This window comes from Dipodomys merriami, unplaced genomic scaffold, assembly GCF_024711535.1.
Source record: "Dipodomys merriami isolate MVZ:Mamm:240054 unplaced genomic scaffold, mDipMer1.0.p SCAF_199, whole genome shotgun sequence".
NCBI classification, from domain to species: Eukaryota; Metazoa; Chordata; class Mammalia; order Rodentia; family Heteromyidae; genus Dipodomys; species Dipodomys merriami.
In genome coordinates, this window is record NW_027203370.1 from 1,998,156 (window position 1) to 2,016,424 (window position 18,269).

An 18,269-nucleotide genomic window follows, 5' to 3' on the forward strand; every position below is an offset into this window, starting at 1 on the left:
ATATACAGCCTTTACTGTATTGAGGAATGTTCCATGGATTCCTAATTTTTACAAACTCTTCATCATACAGGGGTGTTGGGTCTTGTCGAATGCTTTTTCTGCATCTATTGAGATAACCATGAAGTTCTTATCTTTGTTCCTGTTGATGTGATGAATAATATTAATTGATTTGTGTATATTGAACCAGATTTCCATCCCTGAAATGAATCCTGTATCATCATGTTTTATGATTTTTGGATGAATTGTTGAAGTCGATTGGCCAAAATTTTGTTGAGAAGTTTTGCATCAATGTTCATCAAAGAAATGGGTCTATAGTTCTCTTTCTTTAATGAGTCCCTGCCTGGTTTTGGGATGAGGGTTATGATGGCTTCATAGAATGTGTTCGGTAGTGAACTTTCTCTTTCAATTTCATTGAAGAGTTGGAGGAGTATGGTGTGACCTCAGCTTTGAAGGCCTTGTAGAATTCCGCTGTAAAACCATCTGGTCCTGGACATTTCTTAGTTGGGAGGTCTCTTATTGCTGTTTCTAATTCAATGCTTGATATTTCCCTGTTAAAGATGGTTTAACTCATCTTGATTTAGTTTTGGCATGTCAATATTTGCTAGGAAAAGGTCCGTTTCTACCAAGTTCTCAAACTTATTAGCATAAAGTTTTGAAAAGTATTCCCTTAAAATGTTCTGAATCTTGATTGTGTCCATGGTGATGTTTCCATTCTCATCTCTGAGTTTATTTATTTGGGTGTGTTCTTTTCTTTTTCTGATAAGATTTGCTAAGGGTCTGTCAATTTTGTTAATTTTTTGGAAGTAACAATTTGTTGATGTAGGAGCTCAGAGCTATAAACTTGCCTCTGAGTACTGCCTTTGCTGTATTCCAGAGGAGCTGGTAGTTTGTGTGTTCAATTTTGTTGAATAGCATGAACATTTGAATTTCCTTTCTAATCTCTTCCATGAACCACTTGTGATTCAGCAGTGTGTTGTTCAGCCTCCATGTGATACCAGACTTTCTATCGTGGCTTTTGGTTTTGAGTTATAATTTTATTCCCTTTGGTCAGAGACAATGCAAGGTATAACTTCAATGTTTCTGAATTTAGACAAGTTTGCTTTATGGCCTAAAATGTTGGCTATTTTCAAAAATGTTTCATGTGCTGCTGAGAAAAACCTGTATTCTGATGCTGCTGGGTGAAATATTCGGTAGATGTCTCTGAAATCTAGTTGATCTATGCAGTTGTTTAGATCTGCGGTTTCTCTGTTGAGATTTTGCTGAGTATATCTATCTAGTGGAGAGAGTGGTGTATTAAAATACCCAGCACTTAATGTCTTTGGATCTATGTGGGATTTGAGGGAAAACAGTGTTTCTTGGATAAATTTGGGTGCTCTGTTGTTTGGCGAGGAGATATTTAGAATTGTGATATCCTCCTGAAGGAAAGATCCCTTTATTAGTATGTTGCAACCTTCTTTATCTCTTCTCACAAATTTTAATTTGAAGTCTAATTTATCTGAAATTAGGATTGCAACTCCTGCCTGTTTTGGGGGACCGCTTGCTTGGTAGATTTTTCCCAGCCTTTAACATTGACAATGTGTTTGTTATTACAGGCAAGATGTGACTCCCGAAGGCAGCAGATAGAAGGAACTTGTTTTTTAATCCAAGTAGACAGTCTATGTCGCTTAATTGGAGAGTTCAGTCCGTTAATGTTTAGAGATAGGACTGTGAGGTATTTGGGAGTCCCTGCCATTTTATCCACCTTCTTGAGGGCTGCGAAACCTGGGTTGTTCCTATGGTTCTTGGATTCTCAGTTTGGGTGCAGTTTCTTGGCGTTTCTTGTGATCTTGTTGGTTTTCAATGTGTAGGACATCTTTAAGAATCTTTTGTAGGGCTGGTTTGGTGGAGATGGATTGTTTCATTTTTTCTTTGCTATGGAAGGCTTTTATTTGGCCTTCAGTTATGAAGGAGAGTTTAACTGGGTACAGTATTCCTGGTTGATATTTGTTTGATTTTAGGGCATGGCATACATCATTCCAGGCTCTTCTTGCTTTGATTGTCTCTGCTGAGAAATCTGAGATGATTCTAATTGGTTTCCCTTTATAGGTGATTGATCTTTTCTCCTTGACAGCTTTAAGAATCTTTTCTTTGTTCTGAATTGATCCTGTGTGGATTATAATGTGACTGTGGGATGTCCTATTCTGGTCTGGTCTATTTGGAGTTCTAAAAGCGTCTTGTATCTGAATAAGCCTATCTTTTTGCATGTTTGGGAAGTTCTCTGCTAGGATCCTGTTAAACAAATTTCCTAGACCGTTAACTTCTGTTTCTAGGTGCTCCTCTACACCCATTATCCTTGGATTAGGCCTTCTGATGGTGTGTTCCAATTGTTGGATAGATTTCTCATATTTCTTGGACTTGTCTTGGATGGTTGTATGTTCTTTCTCTGTAATATCTAGGCTGTCATATTCGATCTTATCTGCTGTTGAGACTTTCTACTTAGTTTTTTATTTCTTTTCCTTCCAGGTAGTCAGCTTTGATGGTTTCAAATTCTTTGTTGAAGTCTTGTATGAACTTCTTTACTTCGTTAATTTGGTGTTCAGTGTTTATTCTCAAATCACTTAGTTTAATAGTCATGGTTTCCTTGGACTCCCATTCCTTCTGTTGGGTTCCATTCAGCATTCCATTTGTGGTATCCCTGACTTCCTTCAGCTCTTTTTTAATGGATTCCATGAATGCCTTTAGTGGTCTTTGTGTATTCTCTTCCTGCACTCTCAATTCTTGTATTACTCTTTGATTAGCTTCCTCCCGTTCGTGCGATTCCTGTAGTTCTCTTTGAGTATTCTCAGCCTGTTCATGCCATTCCTGCCTTTCTCTTTGAGTATTCTCAAGCTGCTCACGCAAATCCTGTATCAGTTTTTGAGTATCTTCTTCACGCTTATGATATTCCTGTATACACTTTTGGATTGCCTCCTCTCTCTCCCTATCATGCTCATACAGTGTCCTTTGTATTTTTTCAATCTTTCCATTTATCATGTTTGCCAGCAGTGTTTGTAGAGCTATTTGGGAACTCTCCTCTTGATTATTCATTTTCTGTTCTGTCCCCTGGTTATCATGAGTGGTAGTTGCGGTACTTGGACTTTCCATTTTTCTTGTGTTTTTCTGGCTTACTCTGCCGATTTAGGATGAAATTAACACCAGTTTTGTCCTAGAAAACTATCTTAATGCAAACATCAAACAAAGTCTGTATTTGCACAGTCAATAGTCTGCAGATACAATCTAGTTCAACAGATACATCTATTAAACATCAAACAACTGTATATTAATGGGCTACGAACAGCAAAGAAGAATTTGGTAAACCAGAAATTATTATGTTTAGGAAGAGATGAGAGGAGGGATATAAAGGAGATGGGAAAAAATTAAAAATAAAAATAATTAAAATATTATATAGTTATAAAGAGGTAGTACTGCTATTAAGGAATTTAAGTCTAAGAGGTTTTGAATTGAGTAATAAATTTGTGGATTAAGTGTGTACACAATGGGGGATCAGGTCTAATAATCCACTACGGGTTTATTTGAAGATGTGCAGAACAGCAATTAAGTCACATAAAGAATGAAAGTGAAGAAAAGGTGAAAAGGATAAGAAAGAAAGAAAAAAGATAAGAAGTTCAGTAGATCTAAACAAAAAGCAAAACAAAACAAAACAAAAACAAAAACAAAAACAAAAAAGGAAGAAAAATGCACACACACTATACCCCTAAATTAAAATTCTAAGAGGAAAAATAATTACTAGAAAACAATTTTTTTCAAGAAAGGTAATAATTAAAGATTAAAAAAATATTTAGAGAAAAAAAATTTTTATAAAAGGAACAACAAAAAAAAGTTCTTTAATTTTTTTTGGAAGGGTTGGCAAAAATCCTGTGTCTCCCTTGTGTCTGTAACCAGCCTCTTATTGGAGTCTCTGGTCTGCTTGTTTTCCTGTGGCTTGGTTGGTTACTTAACTCAGTTTCTTTGAACAGGCAGAACAATTCTCTGTGATCCTCCTCGGAGGTTAGTTCAATGGGAGGAGATGGATTTTTCCTCGAGTTTGGAGATGCTGTGATGAGGCTAGGTTCTGGGTAGAGTTGAGGCCTTTCAGCAAACAGTAGCTTTTCCTGGGGACTGGTTTGTGAGAAACTCACAGAGCCCAGACTGGAGCCACTCTCAGGGTTTCTGTTTACTGAATTTCAATTGATTGTCGAGGCTGCTAAAGGGAGGGGCAGCCTCTGGCTCTGATTACCTGGTGAAGAAAGCCACTCCTGTTGCTGGCACCCGAGCTGGGTGACTTTTACCTGGGTGGAACTGACTGAGTCTGGCAGGTCAGGATAGGCTCTTGTGACCTGCTAGATGACTGAGGATTTATTCCAGTGCCTGAGTTGGAGCTAGCAGCTCTGCCGAGCTTTGTCGGTATCCAAGATGGAGGTCTCCGGTACTGGGGGTGGGAGGGGTGGTCTTCCCTCCTCTGCTCCCTGAGAAGGAGTGAGGATATCAGGCTTCTACTCATGCCGAGTCTAGGTTCCTGGGTCATCTCTGGTCTGCGAACTACAGGATGATGATATCTGCTCCTTGTCGGTTCTTGCTGGTGTTGAGTGGAATCTGCTCGCTGCCACATCTGGTTCCTTAGTCCCAGACTCTCTGTGATTTAGGTATGGCGCCTGCAGTCTCCGCCACCACCTCTGCCACTGTGGCGGCGGCTGCTGGCAAGTGCTCAGGGCTTTCTCCTTGCCTCTATTTTCTCTCTCTGGCCTAACTCTCTGTCCTGTGAAGGCACACTTGGTGTGATTCTCTGGCTTAGGACTGTTCACTGGAACTCTAAAACTGCTTTCTATGAGAGAGCTTGTTTAGCCTCCAGCTTCTCCTCCGCCATCTTTCCAGAACTCCAGTATAACACTTTTAAAACAAAGTTATTTCTATGCTGGCCTGCAAATTGCATACTGTTTCCTTTTTAAATACTCTCAACCAGAAGTTTACAAACAAGTATTATATGAGTAAAGAACACACTCAAAAAAGTCAGGGACAGACTTTCCTTCAAGCCTTGGATTCTTTTCTTGTACAGTAAAAAGGAAAGCAAAAGTTAACTTGAACTTTGTCATTCCTCTATGTTCAATTCCTTTCCTGGGATCAGTTTCCACATCCAGTAATAGTTATTTCCACTTACTTCCAGTAACAATCTATGGTGCTGCTCCAGATAAAATGAATATTTTCTGGCTTCATTGAAATAGCAAAAGGACACCTTTGGACACTTGGTAACACATGTTTCAGAGACAACTTAGTAAACAGAAAATGTGAAATTTAAATGGCTAATAAATACATTATCCCTGAGTACATTTTGTTCAAAATTCTTAATTGCTCTGTAAATTACAGTGAATTTTTAATGGGAAGAAGGTTCTCAGACCTTTAATTGTGAGTGTATGTGCTGTTCATTAATTTCCCAATTGTACCTGAGTTAACAGTAAGAGAAACAATAGCAAAAATAGGAGAAAGAGAATTTCTGTGTTTAACTGTAAGGATTCAATACAATATAGAAGACTACAAATATGACAACATTGAAACACTAAAGCCAAGTCTAGCATGTAGAGTTACGGGAGTGATATAGGGAAAGCATTACTCCTAACTGGAACATGAAGCATGAGGCCACTCCCTTTCTAAGTTATGCTTGCTAATCCCAAAATTTTGTAAAAAGAATGGAAGAATGATACTGTTTCCAATGCAAATCAGATATACGATCATGGACTTAACTGGAAAGAAAGAGTCCATCTTGAGAGAACAGGGATCATACTAGCAATGAACCTGGTGGCTAAGATCACATTAATTTTTCTTTCTTTTTCTCATATATATTTTTTGCTATTGTTGGTCATGGCACTTGAACTCTAGGACTGGGCACTGTCCCTCTGCTATTCAGCTCAAGGCTAGTGCTCTACCACTTGAGCCACAGTGCCACTTCCAGTTTTATGGTAATTATTGTAAAAAAAAGTGTCTCCAGTATTTTCCTACCCGGGATGGCTTTGAACCCCTGTCCTCAGATCTCACCATCACTTGCCTTATGATCACATTTCTAGCAGTGTACACTCAGCATATGTAATGTGCATGTTCATCTATCTTTATGTGAATTCTTGAGTTAAAAATCTGGGCTACAGCTGACACTTTACACTCACAAAAATGTTTGTAGTTTAAAAGTTGATACTCCTGGAAAAATAAAACCTAAGGATGTAAAGGATTCTGGGAAGTTCAGTTTGCATCCAGCCTGGACAGAACAGGTTTTGAGACACTACATATAATTAACCAGCCAAAAGCTGGCATATCAGTCATGATCAAGATTGCTGAATAAGAGCTTGAGACTTTTGCATACATACATACAAACATACACAGACACACATAGGCACTTATATGTGCACACAAAAATACAAAATGAAACAATTATCACAATATGTACAAGTGTTAGAAAACAATAGAAAATAAGTCCTGAGTAAGACTAGAATTAAGTGATAATTTTTAATATTAGAAAGCCCTCAAATGCACTATCTTCAAAAAAGTTGAGAATATTACATAGGTAGGGACCAGAGATAGTAAGAGAGTCAAGTAATCATTATTAATGGGATCAGATCCATGGAGGAATGAATCAGAGACCCCGGCAGGTACATCTGAAAATGTTCATATCCTTTGTCAAATGTAAGAACATCTTTGAAAATAGCACATAAACAGTCTGTGCAGTCAGTCTAGTGGATAAGATCATAAGAGAAGTTTAGAATTGCTAGTCCGTTTCTAGATTAAATAAACCAACAAACTATGGCAGGACAATGTGATACAATTCTAGCACTCAAACTAAAACAGGCGATTAGAGAGTGGAATTACATAGCGATACCTTCCCTGGACGAGGTAGTATAATTTTGTCTCAATAAAACAAACCAAACAACAAGAAAGAATACACAGTTTGAAGTTTGGGGAAATTTTGTCACTATGTTTTGAGAAGTCAAGTTTTCTATGGAAATGCGAGTCATATATAATCCTCAGTTGTGTTTTAAATGCTCTCTCCATTACAGAACATTCCTAGATTCAAAATGACTCATAATTTCCATCCAAAATTTGAAAAAGTAAGTAATTACGTTCCTCCTTACACATTGAGAAAAATGCTAGGTTTGGGTTTGGTTTTCATTTTTGTTTTTGTTTTATTGGCTTGTCCTAGAGCTTGAACTCTAGGCCTGGACACTGTCTCTGAACCTGTTTATGCTTAAGGCTCGTACATTACCACTTCAATCTCAGTGTCACTTGTGTCTGGCTTTTGCTGAGAAGTTTATTGGAGATAAGAATCTAAGGAACCTTCCTGCCTAGGTGGGCTTTGAACAAAAATTTTCCGATCTTAGCAAACTGAATATCTATGATAGTTAAAAAGTATAAATATAAATAATATTTGCATGTGTTCAGAACTCAAGAATACCACTGGGGGAACAATGATGGAGCTCAGTTTATTGTGGTGTTCTTTCCAGAACAAGGAGGCCGTCACATTAGGAGAGGTGTAGTATTTTTTCACAATAGAGGTAAGATATTCTTGATGTGAATTAAGGAATTTTAAGGTGCACTTTTCAAGTTGGATACTGTTGTTCTAGGATAACTTTATGACATAAATCTTGGGATTGATGGTCATAGAAATAATAGTTTACTCTGATAAATAATTGCTTACTCTTTAAGAAATAATTATTACAGTTGATTCATAGTATTACTCTCTACAAAATGTGGCTATTTTTCTGTTGAATTCTCAATCTGTAACATCCCATTGGAAACTTTATTTATTGCAGAATTTCATAACATTCAAACAGGTACTGTTTTTAATCTCTCAGGTATGGAATGTTGAGAATTTAAAAATCAGTAGTTATTATTTTGAATAACATATTTTGAATAACATATATTCTGTCCTCTTAACAACTTATTTACTTTTAAAATTTATGGGTTTCCATAGAATTAAACTGTTTTCGATTTTAGTATGAGAAAAAGTACTAAATTTATTGTTTTTTCAAAATATTGGCAAGTATATTGTGAAAATATTGTCTAGTTGGATAACATTCAAGTTGCTGAGCCTCTGATAAAGAAGGGATAATTAATTCAAATTACATGCCAAATAGTATTGATTTTTAAAAAGTTACTACATAAAAAATAATATTTACTATACCAATACAGTAAAATTATATTTTATGCTGCTTATTTTTAAAATTTTATTATCAAATCGATGTACAGTGTGGTTACAGTAATTGTAAGGTAGTGAATACGTAACTTTTCAAACTTGTTACCTCTCCCTCATTGTTCTTATAGTTTTCCTTCATCCTTTCACCCCTCAGAAGTTGTAATGTACATTTCCAATATGTTTTATTTTGAGTATTGCTATTGCATTGGTTTTGCCCTTTGTCCTTGGTCTCACCATTTTTTTGTTCCTCTTCCCTTCCCTAATTAAGGTAAAAGTATACACAATACACAGGGTACAAAAATCAAATAGAGCAGGGGTAAACCCTAGGGGAAAAACCCAAAGAAAATAGAAATCACATCTAAAAGACCCACCACAAATAAAAAAATATATTTCAGTATCTTTGAGTTCATTTTGCTCAGCATCAGCTTATATGGTCATATATAACATAACAAAGCAACTGGAAAATAATAGTTTCATGGACACTCTATCATGAAAACATGTTAAATTTTTTATGGTAAAGGTGGAATTATTATTGGTGAATTCGCGATTCTGATATAGGAATTTCAAAAGAGTTTTAAAGTTATGACAGGTAAATTTTAATTGTTCAAACTTTTTAAAAACTTAACTCATTAGGAAAATTTAAAATGGCCTAGGAAAGTAGGCTTTCATGCAAAGAAATTTATGAAGACTTCGTAGAGAGGAAGCAATGTGGTTGAAGATGGCTCTTTTTCACACTAAACAAAACTCAGAAAACTTGCTGTAAATCCTGTAGGTTCCCTTGACAATTGTCCTTACCCAGGAAATATACTCTCACTGTGTGAAACAAGGTTGTAGTGGAATTGAAATTCAAAGTTCTTTAAAAAAAAAAAAAAGACATCAAAATCTGTGAATTAACCTTTAATTATCAAACAGTAATTATCTGAAAAAGATAATTTGGGTCAAAATATTTCGGGAGAAAGTGCCCTCCACAATGAAAGAAGGTATTGGCTCACACTTTTCTGTTTGTAATACTTTCCACAATGTCTTTGCACGTGAAGCAGTGAAACACAGAAATCTGATTCGATACTTCAAACCAATAATTTCACAGTTCTAAGTGGCTCACAAAATATATCTTTATTAACATGAGAGAGTGAAGACTTCTCTTATTACATAACCCAAAAAGTTTTGGGTTCAGAAAAGAATTGAGAAAATGGAAAAAGTTAGAAAATAGTGTTCTGAGAAGCCCTAGCTAAGCGTATTGGCTTCAGCAGTGGAGGGAGACCAAAAGTTTTTTATATAGATTGTGTTAATGTTTTTGATCCCTAAAGTGATTTTTCAGAGCTGATTTGGCTCACTACAATGCAGAACTTATTGAATGAAGTCATGAAAATAAATTGCACATCTAAATTAGGCAACTTAAAAGAGTTTTAAAAGAGAAACTATGAAGATGTAGCAGTGGCTGAGGCTGTATAGTCCTTCAGCTTCACCAGACTTGAAGCCAAGAAGCTATGATTAATTGGAAATCAGGCAAGAGCTAAGAGGAGGACATAGAAGTAAGACACAGAAGCATGGTCCTTTTGTAACAGATACTGTCTTCCAAGGTATGGCTGATTTAAATCTATTCTTCTCCATACATTTTGCTGAGCAAATGCAAGACCAAGAAAAAAATAATCTATTGAAATAATTTTGCAAAGAATAACTTCACGGTTCCTGATATGGCATCTAAGGAGAGTCTTAAGAGAGAAGATAATAGCGGAGCATTTTTTGCTTTCCTCTTAGCATCTTTTTATCAAAATCTATCTTTGAAGTTAGAATTGAATGAACCAAAAAGTAATGGAGTGCTTATTTTTCTCGGCACTTTAGACACAAGCAGACTTTCAAGATAAAAGAAAAAAGAAAAAAAGTATAGCCAAATATTTGTGATCACAGATTCTTGGACTGGTTTTCTGGAGACATTAGATTTGTCCTCATTAAAATAGATGTTGTTTCATGGCCACCAAATGCAAGAGGAAAGTTTAATGGACTCACTTGGCCAATAATAGTATGATAGGAAAAATGACAAATAATATTTAGTGAATTACTTTGACTAATTATGTTGCCAGAACAAAGAAGGAAAATATAATTCAAAGTGAATTGACTTAAAAGTATGAAGAAAAAGTAGTGAAGAGAGATAAGAGCAAACATAGAGGATTGTTTTCTCTCCAATGGAGTAATGAGTTCTTGATCTTTTTTCTTCCATTCTATCTTCACAAACTATCAATTGTGGCTCAGGACTGAAGTATCCAGTTCCGACAAAGAGAACTCGCAGAAGAAAGATAATATTTGCAGCAGATGTAGGTGAGTTATAACCTTAGACCATCTATTTAAATCTGTTCAGAATCCTCCCCTACCCCAAACTGCTCTCTTTGAACAGCTTTCTTTGCTTTTCCCAAGACTGCCTTCCATTAACTGCTTAAAATTTTTGAGAGGTCATATTCAGACTCTCTAGTGATGGCTATTTGGTTGTGATTTTTGTGTTTTTGTTTGTTGTTGTGCTTTTTAACTGAATTTCAAAAGGTTGTGGTACAATTAAATATATCACTCTAATTATCCAATGCTCCTGGATCACAGTGATTCATGTCATTCTCAACCAACCCCTTCTCCAAGATTTACTTCCGATTTACCACTTCCTTTATCACATGTGTACATTGTACTTGCCCCTTGTTCCATATTTTTTTCTTTCTATGTCTTTACTACTATTCTTCTCTTGTTTCAACTTACTGCTAGTCATTCTGTTAATCTGTCTGTTAGTACTTTGAAAGATTTATATACATACCATGGAGTTTCAATCCTGCATATACTTGAACTGAGGTCAACTTACATTTCCATAATTCATTCATTTGCAATAACAATTTGCAAGACTGCAGACTTGAAGCACCTAGACATGATTATATTCTCATCCATTTGGAAGATTAATCTTTATTCATCAAGAAAGTTTAAAAATGGCTTAGAATATATTCCTAATTCCAATTTTTATAATTGGCTTTGTACAATGGTATATGATTATTTTATTTTACATGGGATAATACTTTCTACTACCTATAAGTTTTGGAAAAAGAAGAAAATTAAGATTTACTACTATAGAGGAATATGATAGAAATAGAAGACAGATTTTGTTTGTCACATCTCTGATGAGCACTCATATTCAAGATTAAAGTCATATTTCTTTCTATGTTAGACAGATAGGGAAAATATAAAACAATGTATGATAAGGCAACTATTCATGACTTTTTAAAATGTACATTATTAAGTGATGAAATTTACTTTATAAGCTGACGTTTGGGGCTTGAAACATGGCAGGCTGATCTATTCATCACATTTCTGGAATGCACCTACTGAACAACACAAATGGTGGGGGCTACTATTTCTACACTTTAATGAATGATTGAACCTGTTTGGCATTAGGGCTGGATAAATAAATCCACTCTATTGTAACTTGCTCCCTACACTTGAAAAACTTGTAATGTCACTAATTATTATCTACTTATTGAATATTATTTTGGCAAATGTGATTTTAAAAAGTTTATTTGAAAAGCAATACACTTTCAGGAGATTAAATGTAGGTTATCATTGATTTGAGAATGACAACATTTTTATACCACAGAATCAAATTGTACTAAAGTACCAGTGTTTTGAAGCACTAAGGATCTTCTCAATTAATGGTTTTCTGCATTACATTTGACCTGTAAGTCAAGTTTTCCTGGCCTCAGTAGACCATTTATGGATCTATCCTTCCAGGAACTATTTTTGGGCCAATTTATGCTGGACTGAAATCTTAGATTAATCATTAGGGGAGGGGTATTAAAAATAATCTTCTGACACTGTGATCTTGTTCACTCATATGGGCTTGTCATTTGTAAATTGAGTTTGAATTACAGTAATTTTTCTCAGATTTTGTGAACTCATCCTTCATTTTAAATTACCTTGCATTTCACAATTACTTGCTGCTAATTCTTGAATCTCAAGGAATTGGGGCCCTGAAATATAAGAAAAGAGAAATTGAGATGCATCTTCAATTACTTTCTGCTGGCATGTTGCATAGGCCTAGCTGAGAAGTCTTGCCCCTGTTATCTGGTGATAACATTTAACTTGGACATTGGATCCTAGGACCCATGGGTCCTGCAGAAGAATAATATTTTTTAGACATCATATCAGCTAAATTTGGATATAATATTGAAGAATGCTTCAGAAATATGGAGAAAAACAGTTTGGGGCGAGCGAGTTAAAACAATAAACAGAGCAGCAGAGTAAAACCTCCTATAGATTAGAGGAAAACAACATTGTTTCTTTACCATGTGAATTTAGAAGACCATGAACACTTAGAAGGTATCACAAGTTTATACCGAAGACATTTGCATTGACACTTTTTATATTCTAATATTTATTCTAAACTTAATTATTTATATTCCAATTCTACTTATTGGAATAAATATCAATTTATTTGTCAAATTATCAATTAATTATAGTAAGTTTCATTACGTGAAACATGAAATCAGCACATAAATATAAAATATATAACTATATATAATATAATAAAATGGCACATGTTTTGCATTGTTCTGTTGTGGATTGGGCGTCAAAGGCAGCTCTGTTCTAAAGTATTATTTCATTACATTATGTCTACCTCAGTGTTTGGTAGAGTTAGACCTAAAGCTTTACCATTTGTAGATTTACAGCCTGGAGACAAGATGAGTCATTACCAATTTAAGACCTAATAACAAAGAGAAACATATGGACTTCTGGATCTATAGAAATATTTGGTAATATAAAGGCAGTAATTTAAGTTCCTGTCTGGTTGGAAGGTAGATAGGCCAGGACATTAGGTAATCATGCATATGAACAATTTTTTCACCTTCTTGGCTTTAGCTCCTTTTGAAATGATAGGTATAATAAACAATTATATTTTGATAAATTACCTTCTAGTCTGAACACTTTTGTCTGAAATGCTCATCTGTATATGATCCCTTGTAACTAAGATTAGTTTTGTTCCAGTAAGACAATCCATGCTGTTAGGATAAGATATTCTGGTTGGTCTATTCCTACATGGAAGAAGGGTAAAGGTTCAGGTAGACATTTGTGCCAGTAAGACCTCATTTGGGAAAATTTCAACTGCAGAAGTTTAGAAGTAGCTTGTAAGCAAGGCTTATTTTGAATCCATTAGTTCTACAAAGCTAACTCAGTTGGATAAATAAGTACTTCAAAAAGCCATTCCCTTTGGACCTAGCTATAAATGCCTCAAAATGAAAAAGACTTAAAATAGTCATTGACAAAAAAATTGAAAATGTGAGCAATCGTCTGAACAATATAATTTTTTCCATTATGCACAGAATTTTAGGGAAATAAGATCAGTACCATTAGGAACATTAAGGTTTCCTTGTTACAAATAGGCACCCAAGGATATAAGCCTGTATAAAGATTGCATCATTAAATTGCATACTTCAATTTAGAAGACACTACATGCTTCAGCAGCACGTATACCCAAATTGCAACAATACAGAGATTAACATGGCAATTGCACAGGATGATATGAAAATTTGTGAAGTATTCCATATTTTTCATTCTTCAGATGCAAGAAATGAAAAACAGTTATTAAAAAGTTGATTACAAAATTACAAGTGTAATAATACATGTAATTCATATAATTAAAAGTTATTTTCACATCAGTGTGCTAAATCTTCAAATTATTGAAGTCTTTACATAGCATAATATTTAAAAAACTTTTGAAATTAGACAACATTACCATTTTATCCCAAAGAAATATAATATAAGGACCTAGGAAAAAAGGAATCTTACACTGTTTCTATATCGAATGCAATCTGAAAAGACACATTTATTAATGAGCCTATATGTTATAAAACAATGTAGAATTCCAAGTATTATATCTATGAGAGAATAAAATAGATTATGGACATTATACAAACATAGAAGATAGAATATTTTAAAAATATACTTTTTCAGACAAACACCAGAAATATGTTCAGTTTCTATACTACTCATTTCAACAGATAAGTTAAAATTATTTCTTATTAAAAAAAGCACAAACTCTCCAGAAACCATTATAGATGTATACAAATCTCTTTTGAATACATTTTGACATCAAAGTAAGGCAATTCATATGGAATCCATAAATTGTTACAGTAAGATATTGTTGTTATTTGGATTGTGAAAATATTTTGCATGGACACAAAGAATGGAATGCAATTTATGAAATTTAAGAAACTTAACCGAACCATGGTGACTTAGAAGAGCAATTTTACTGCCTTCCAAAACTTCAAAGAGGTAGTGATATATACTGATCCTTTTGGCAATATCAAATGCAGTTTCTTCCAACTTATTCTTCAGACCTGATTTGACATAATGGTTCAACAGATGGAGATCCAACGTGTTTTTGCTGTCTCTACTCCCAGCAGCAAGATGAAAGGGGGTCAAGAGGCCTTTAGTTTGGGAATTGATATCTGGATAATGATGAAGTAAGAAAACAGCCACTCTGGTATTATTCCACGTAAAAGCACTGTGCAGGGGTGTCCAGCCATCTACAGTTATTGCAAGAATATCTGCCAATTGAGCCACCAACTCATGGAAAATGTCTAAGTATCCCCTGTAGGCTTCCTGATGAAGATGGTTATACTCATCTTCATACCTAGTATTCACATGAGTGGCCTTTTTGGAAAGTAGTCCCTGCACTGTAGTAAGCAGATTATTTTCAGCAGCCCAAAGAAGAAATTTGCTTGGATCCTTCTCCATTTTTTTCTTGCAATTGATACCATTCCTCACTTGTTCATCATGTTCCTCATTTTCATGACAATTGCCTAACCAGAGACTTTGAGTGCCAGTGGGAATGATGTGTTCATGTATTTCCCTAATAGTTCATGTTAGTTGAAATGTTCAGCAAAATCCAGTGAATTTTCTGCATCTGTTTTTTCACTATGATTTATTTTCTCTTTTTCCATTTTTACTATTCGAAATTATTCTAACTGTAGAGTAGGGAATTGATGGAGAGCAGAGGAAAGATGTTCCTCCATATTCAAAGATACAGACTGAAAATATGGACCAGTGGTTTCTTCATGTGCAGCTTATTCTAGGAATGAGAAAAAATGCATGTCTCTGATCAATTTATAGATCACGCAGAATTTTATGTTTTGAAAAAGATGGAAATAGAATTTATGTATTTACTTGAAATTAGTAAATACATTTATAGCAGTCTACATAAAGAGAAGTAGCTTTGACCAAATTGCAGACAAGAATCTAAATCCTTGATAATTGTAGGAACAGTTCTGAATGAAATCAGTTGAATCACACTTTTCCTGTAGAATGAAGGAATAGGTCCATGCAGCAAGAGAAGGCAAGCCAATTATATCTGTGACAAATCTTTGGGGAAAATGGTATCGAGGATTACTTAGTGGTGAACAACTTGCACTGGAAGCATGATTCTGAACTATTCCTTGCAGATTCTCAACTATTGCTTTGAAAATTATATTCTCCAAGAAGAAAAAGTGAGATTTAATTGATAGCAAAGGACTACTAATACATTTTGACTTCTTATTAAGCACCATCAATCCTAGAAACCACATGAAAACAATAGACAGGCCTACTTTTATAGATGAAAACAAGTTTCTTTAATAGCCATGCAAAGGACATCTATTTTACTGCATTATACATTTTTTCTAATGTTGGGTAACAATAAATAATGAATCTATTAGAAAGCTCTTCAAGCTCGTATGTCCAATAATGAGTTCTCTTATATTAAATCATGGCATTTTTTGTGTATGGTCTTAAGAAGAAATTTTGACAGGACAATTTCATCACTGTACAAATTGCTTCTATACTCAGTTTTAGATAACTATCTAAGTATGTGGATTAGATAAGTACAGAGGAAAAAGTATAAGCCACACTAATAGCTCATGTCATTAATCCTAGCTAATCAGAAAGATGAAGTCTGGGGATTGTGGTTTGAAACCAGACGAAACCAAAAAAAAAGGCCATTTGATTCTGATTTGAAAGAAACCAACAAAAGCTAGAAATGGAGCTGTGGTACAAGCAGTAAAATGCTAGCCTTGAGAAAATTGAAACAAAAAAATACCAATTTCTGGGACAGAGCCGGGCCCTGAGTTCAAGCCCTATTATTAGCACCAAACAAATGAATGAATGAATTAGTTAATTAATTAAAAATAAATTAAGTGGTCACATGTGGATAGACAAGTAAAACGTAAAACCCATGGTGACTGGATTGTGTATTATTTTTTAGTGAGGCAAATTATCATTTGTACTAATCACTAATATTTTATTTGAACTTTTTTGTACAATAAACCCTGAATTTAGCATGTATGTATATGTGTGTGTACATGTGTGCACATGTGTGTATGTGTGTATGTGTGCATGTGCTGTTGCAATGTTGCTTGCCAATGTGGACAAGGTGGGACTGAAAAGAGTTAACTCTTTTGCAATGTTTTTATTTATCATTGTTCTGTCATGTTATTTCAGTTCGACCCCCCTTCTGTACACTTTATTTTTCAAATAATAACATCATCAGAATCAAATCATTTACATTAAGTTCGTTAAAAGAGACAGCTTTAGCTCTTATTATATGCTAGGAAAGAAGATACAGACATAATTAGATAGTAAGTTATTGCTGTAAGATAACTGTTAGTTCAAAATATGTATTTGACTTCTTAAATTGGTTATAATTTTAAAATATGCTCATGGAGTGAGTTTGACCTACTTAACCAAACAGGTATCACTCTCTGGTTATTCCCGTGAAACACAAGGTGGATAAACTCTGGCTTTCTGTTGAAAATAACTTTCTTTATAAGATGATATCTATTTTCACTAAGAGATAATCAACTCCAAATTTTTACGTTTGAATATCCCATGATATTGACTGAAAATTGGTATTGTTCATAAGCTTGTTAGATATTCCTTTCAAAAACAAACAAACAAAAAGCATGTGTCATCTCCAGATAATGGATGTATTTGAAGTTGTTTTGTACATGCAAAGGGATCTTCACTAATGGATCTTTTGTGGGAGTAATTATCGCAACTTAACAAATAAGGCTTTTCGAATATCTTTTCCAATATAAATAACATTCCAGAGTGAGTCTTGCAATTTCTGAAAAGCCTTTAAATATTTTAGAATTATTTCAGTTCATTGACTACAAAGCTAAAGACATTTCTGAAATAAATATTGTTAAGATCTGAAAATGTAAGTGGGTATATAGGCTTTTATGCATCATTTTATGAAAATCTAGTTTTTATGAAACTAAATGAAATAGAATAAAAGAATGTAAGTGAATTTGGTAATCTAATTAATTATTAGTATAACTTTGTTGTCTATTAACACAGTTCTCTGAATGTAGATGATGCAGTTAAATTATTTTCTTTGTGTGTCTGTACTTCAGTTCTTTTTAGAATCTTTGTATTTAAATGAGTGAATTTTTGGTATAAATAAAGACTTTTAAAATGATTAAGATTAATCTTGTGTTTTGTGTACTACTCCCAAGAAAATGAGTTATTTTCAAGTGTTAATAGTTTATAATTCAATCTTCAGTATCATAAGAAATTTTTTAAAATTTAGTATTGATGACTTTTTAAACCAATTGTATTCACAAGTTGGAGACGCTTTAATTCATGCTCAGGTCTTGGTATCTATGATTTTTAACTTCTCGTTCCTAGCATTAATGATAGGAGAGAGTGCGTTTTTGGGTATATGAAAGGTAAAATATTTATATGGGGTCAAAAGTGATTTTTATATCAGTCTTGCTTTAATAACATTTTAAAGTAGTACATTTCTCTCAAAATGTTGCACATCAAAAGCAATCAAATACTTCTCTTGGTAAACAACTTAGGTGAGCTACAATGTGGAAATGATTGGTCCATCATACCTGCAGTCTGTTTCCATCGAGAATTGGGCAGGTCATTCTATCAGTAAGACTGTGTTAAACAGAGATGGGGTCCTCAAGCAGATTTAGAAATCATGAATGTTATACTTTAGCAGTTCCTTTCAACAGGGAAGTGTAAATTGATTATCAACTTGGAGCTTTCATATTAAAGCTACCTATTTTCT

General features: G+C 34.4%; 2 pseudogenes; one reads left to right on the plus strand and one right to left on the minus strand.

Moving 5' to 3' along the window:
* The first annotated feature begins 13,666 nt into the window (after nt 1-13,666).
* On the plus strand, nt 13,667-13,765 carry LOC138831520 (U6 spliceosomal RNA; annotated as a pseudogene).
* Nucleotides 13,766-14,341: 576 nt separating this feature from the next.
* Nucleotides 14,342-15,159, minus strand: LOC138831515 (ankyrin repeat domain-containing protein 49 pseudogene; annotated as a pseudogene).
* Between the last annotated feature and the right edge of the window lie 3,110 nt (nt 15,160-18,269).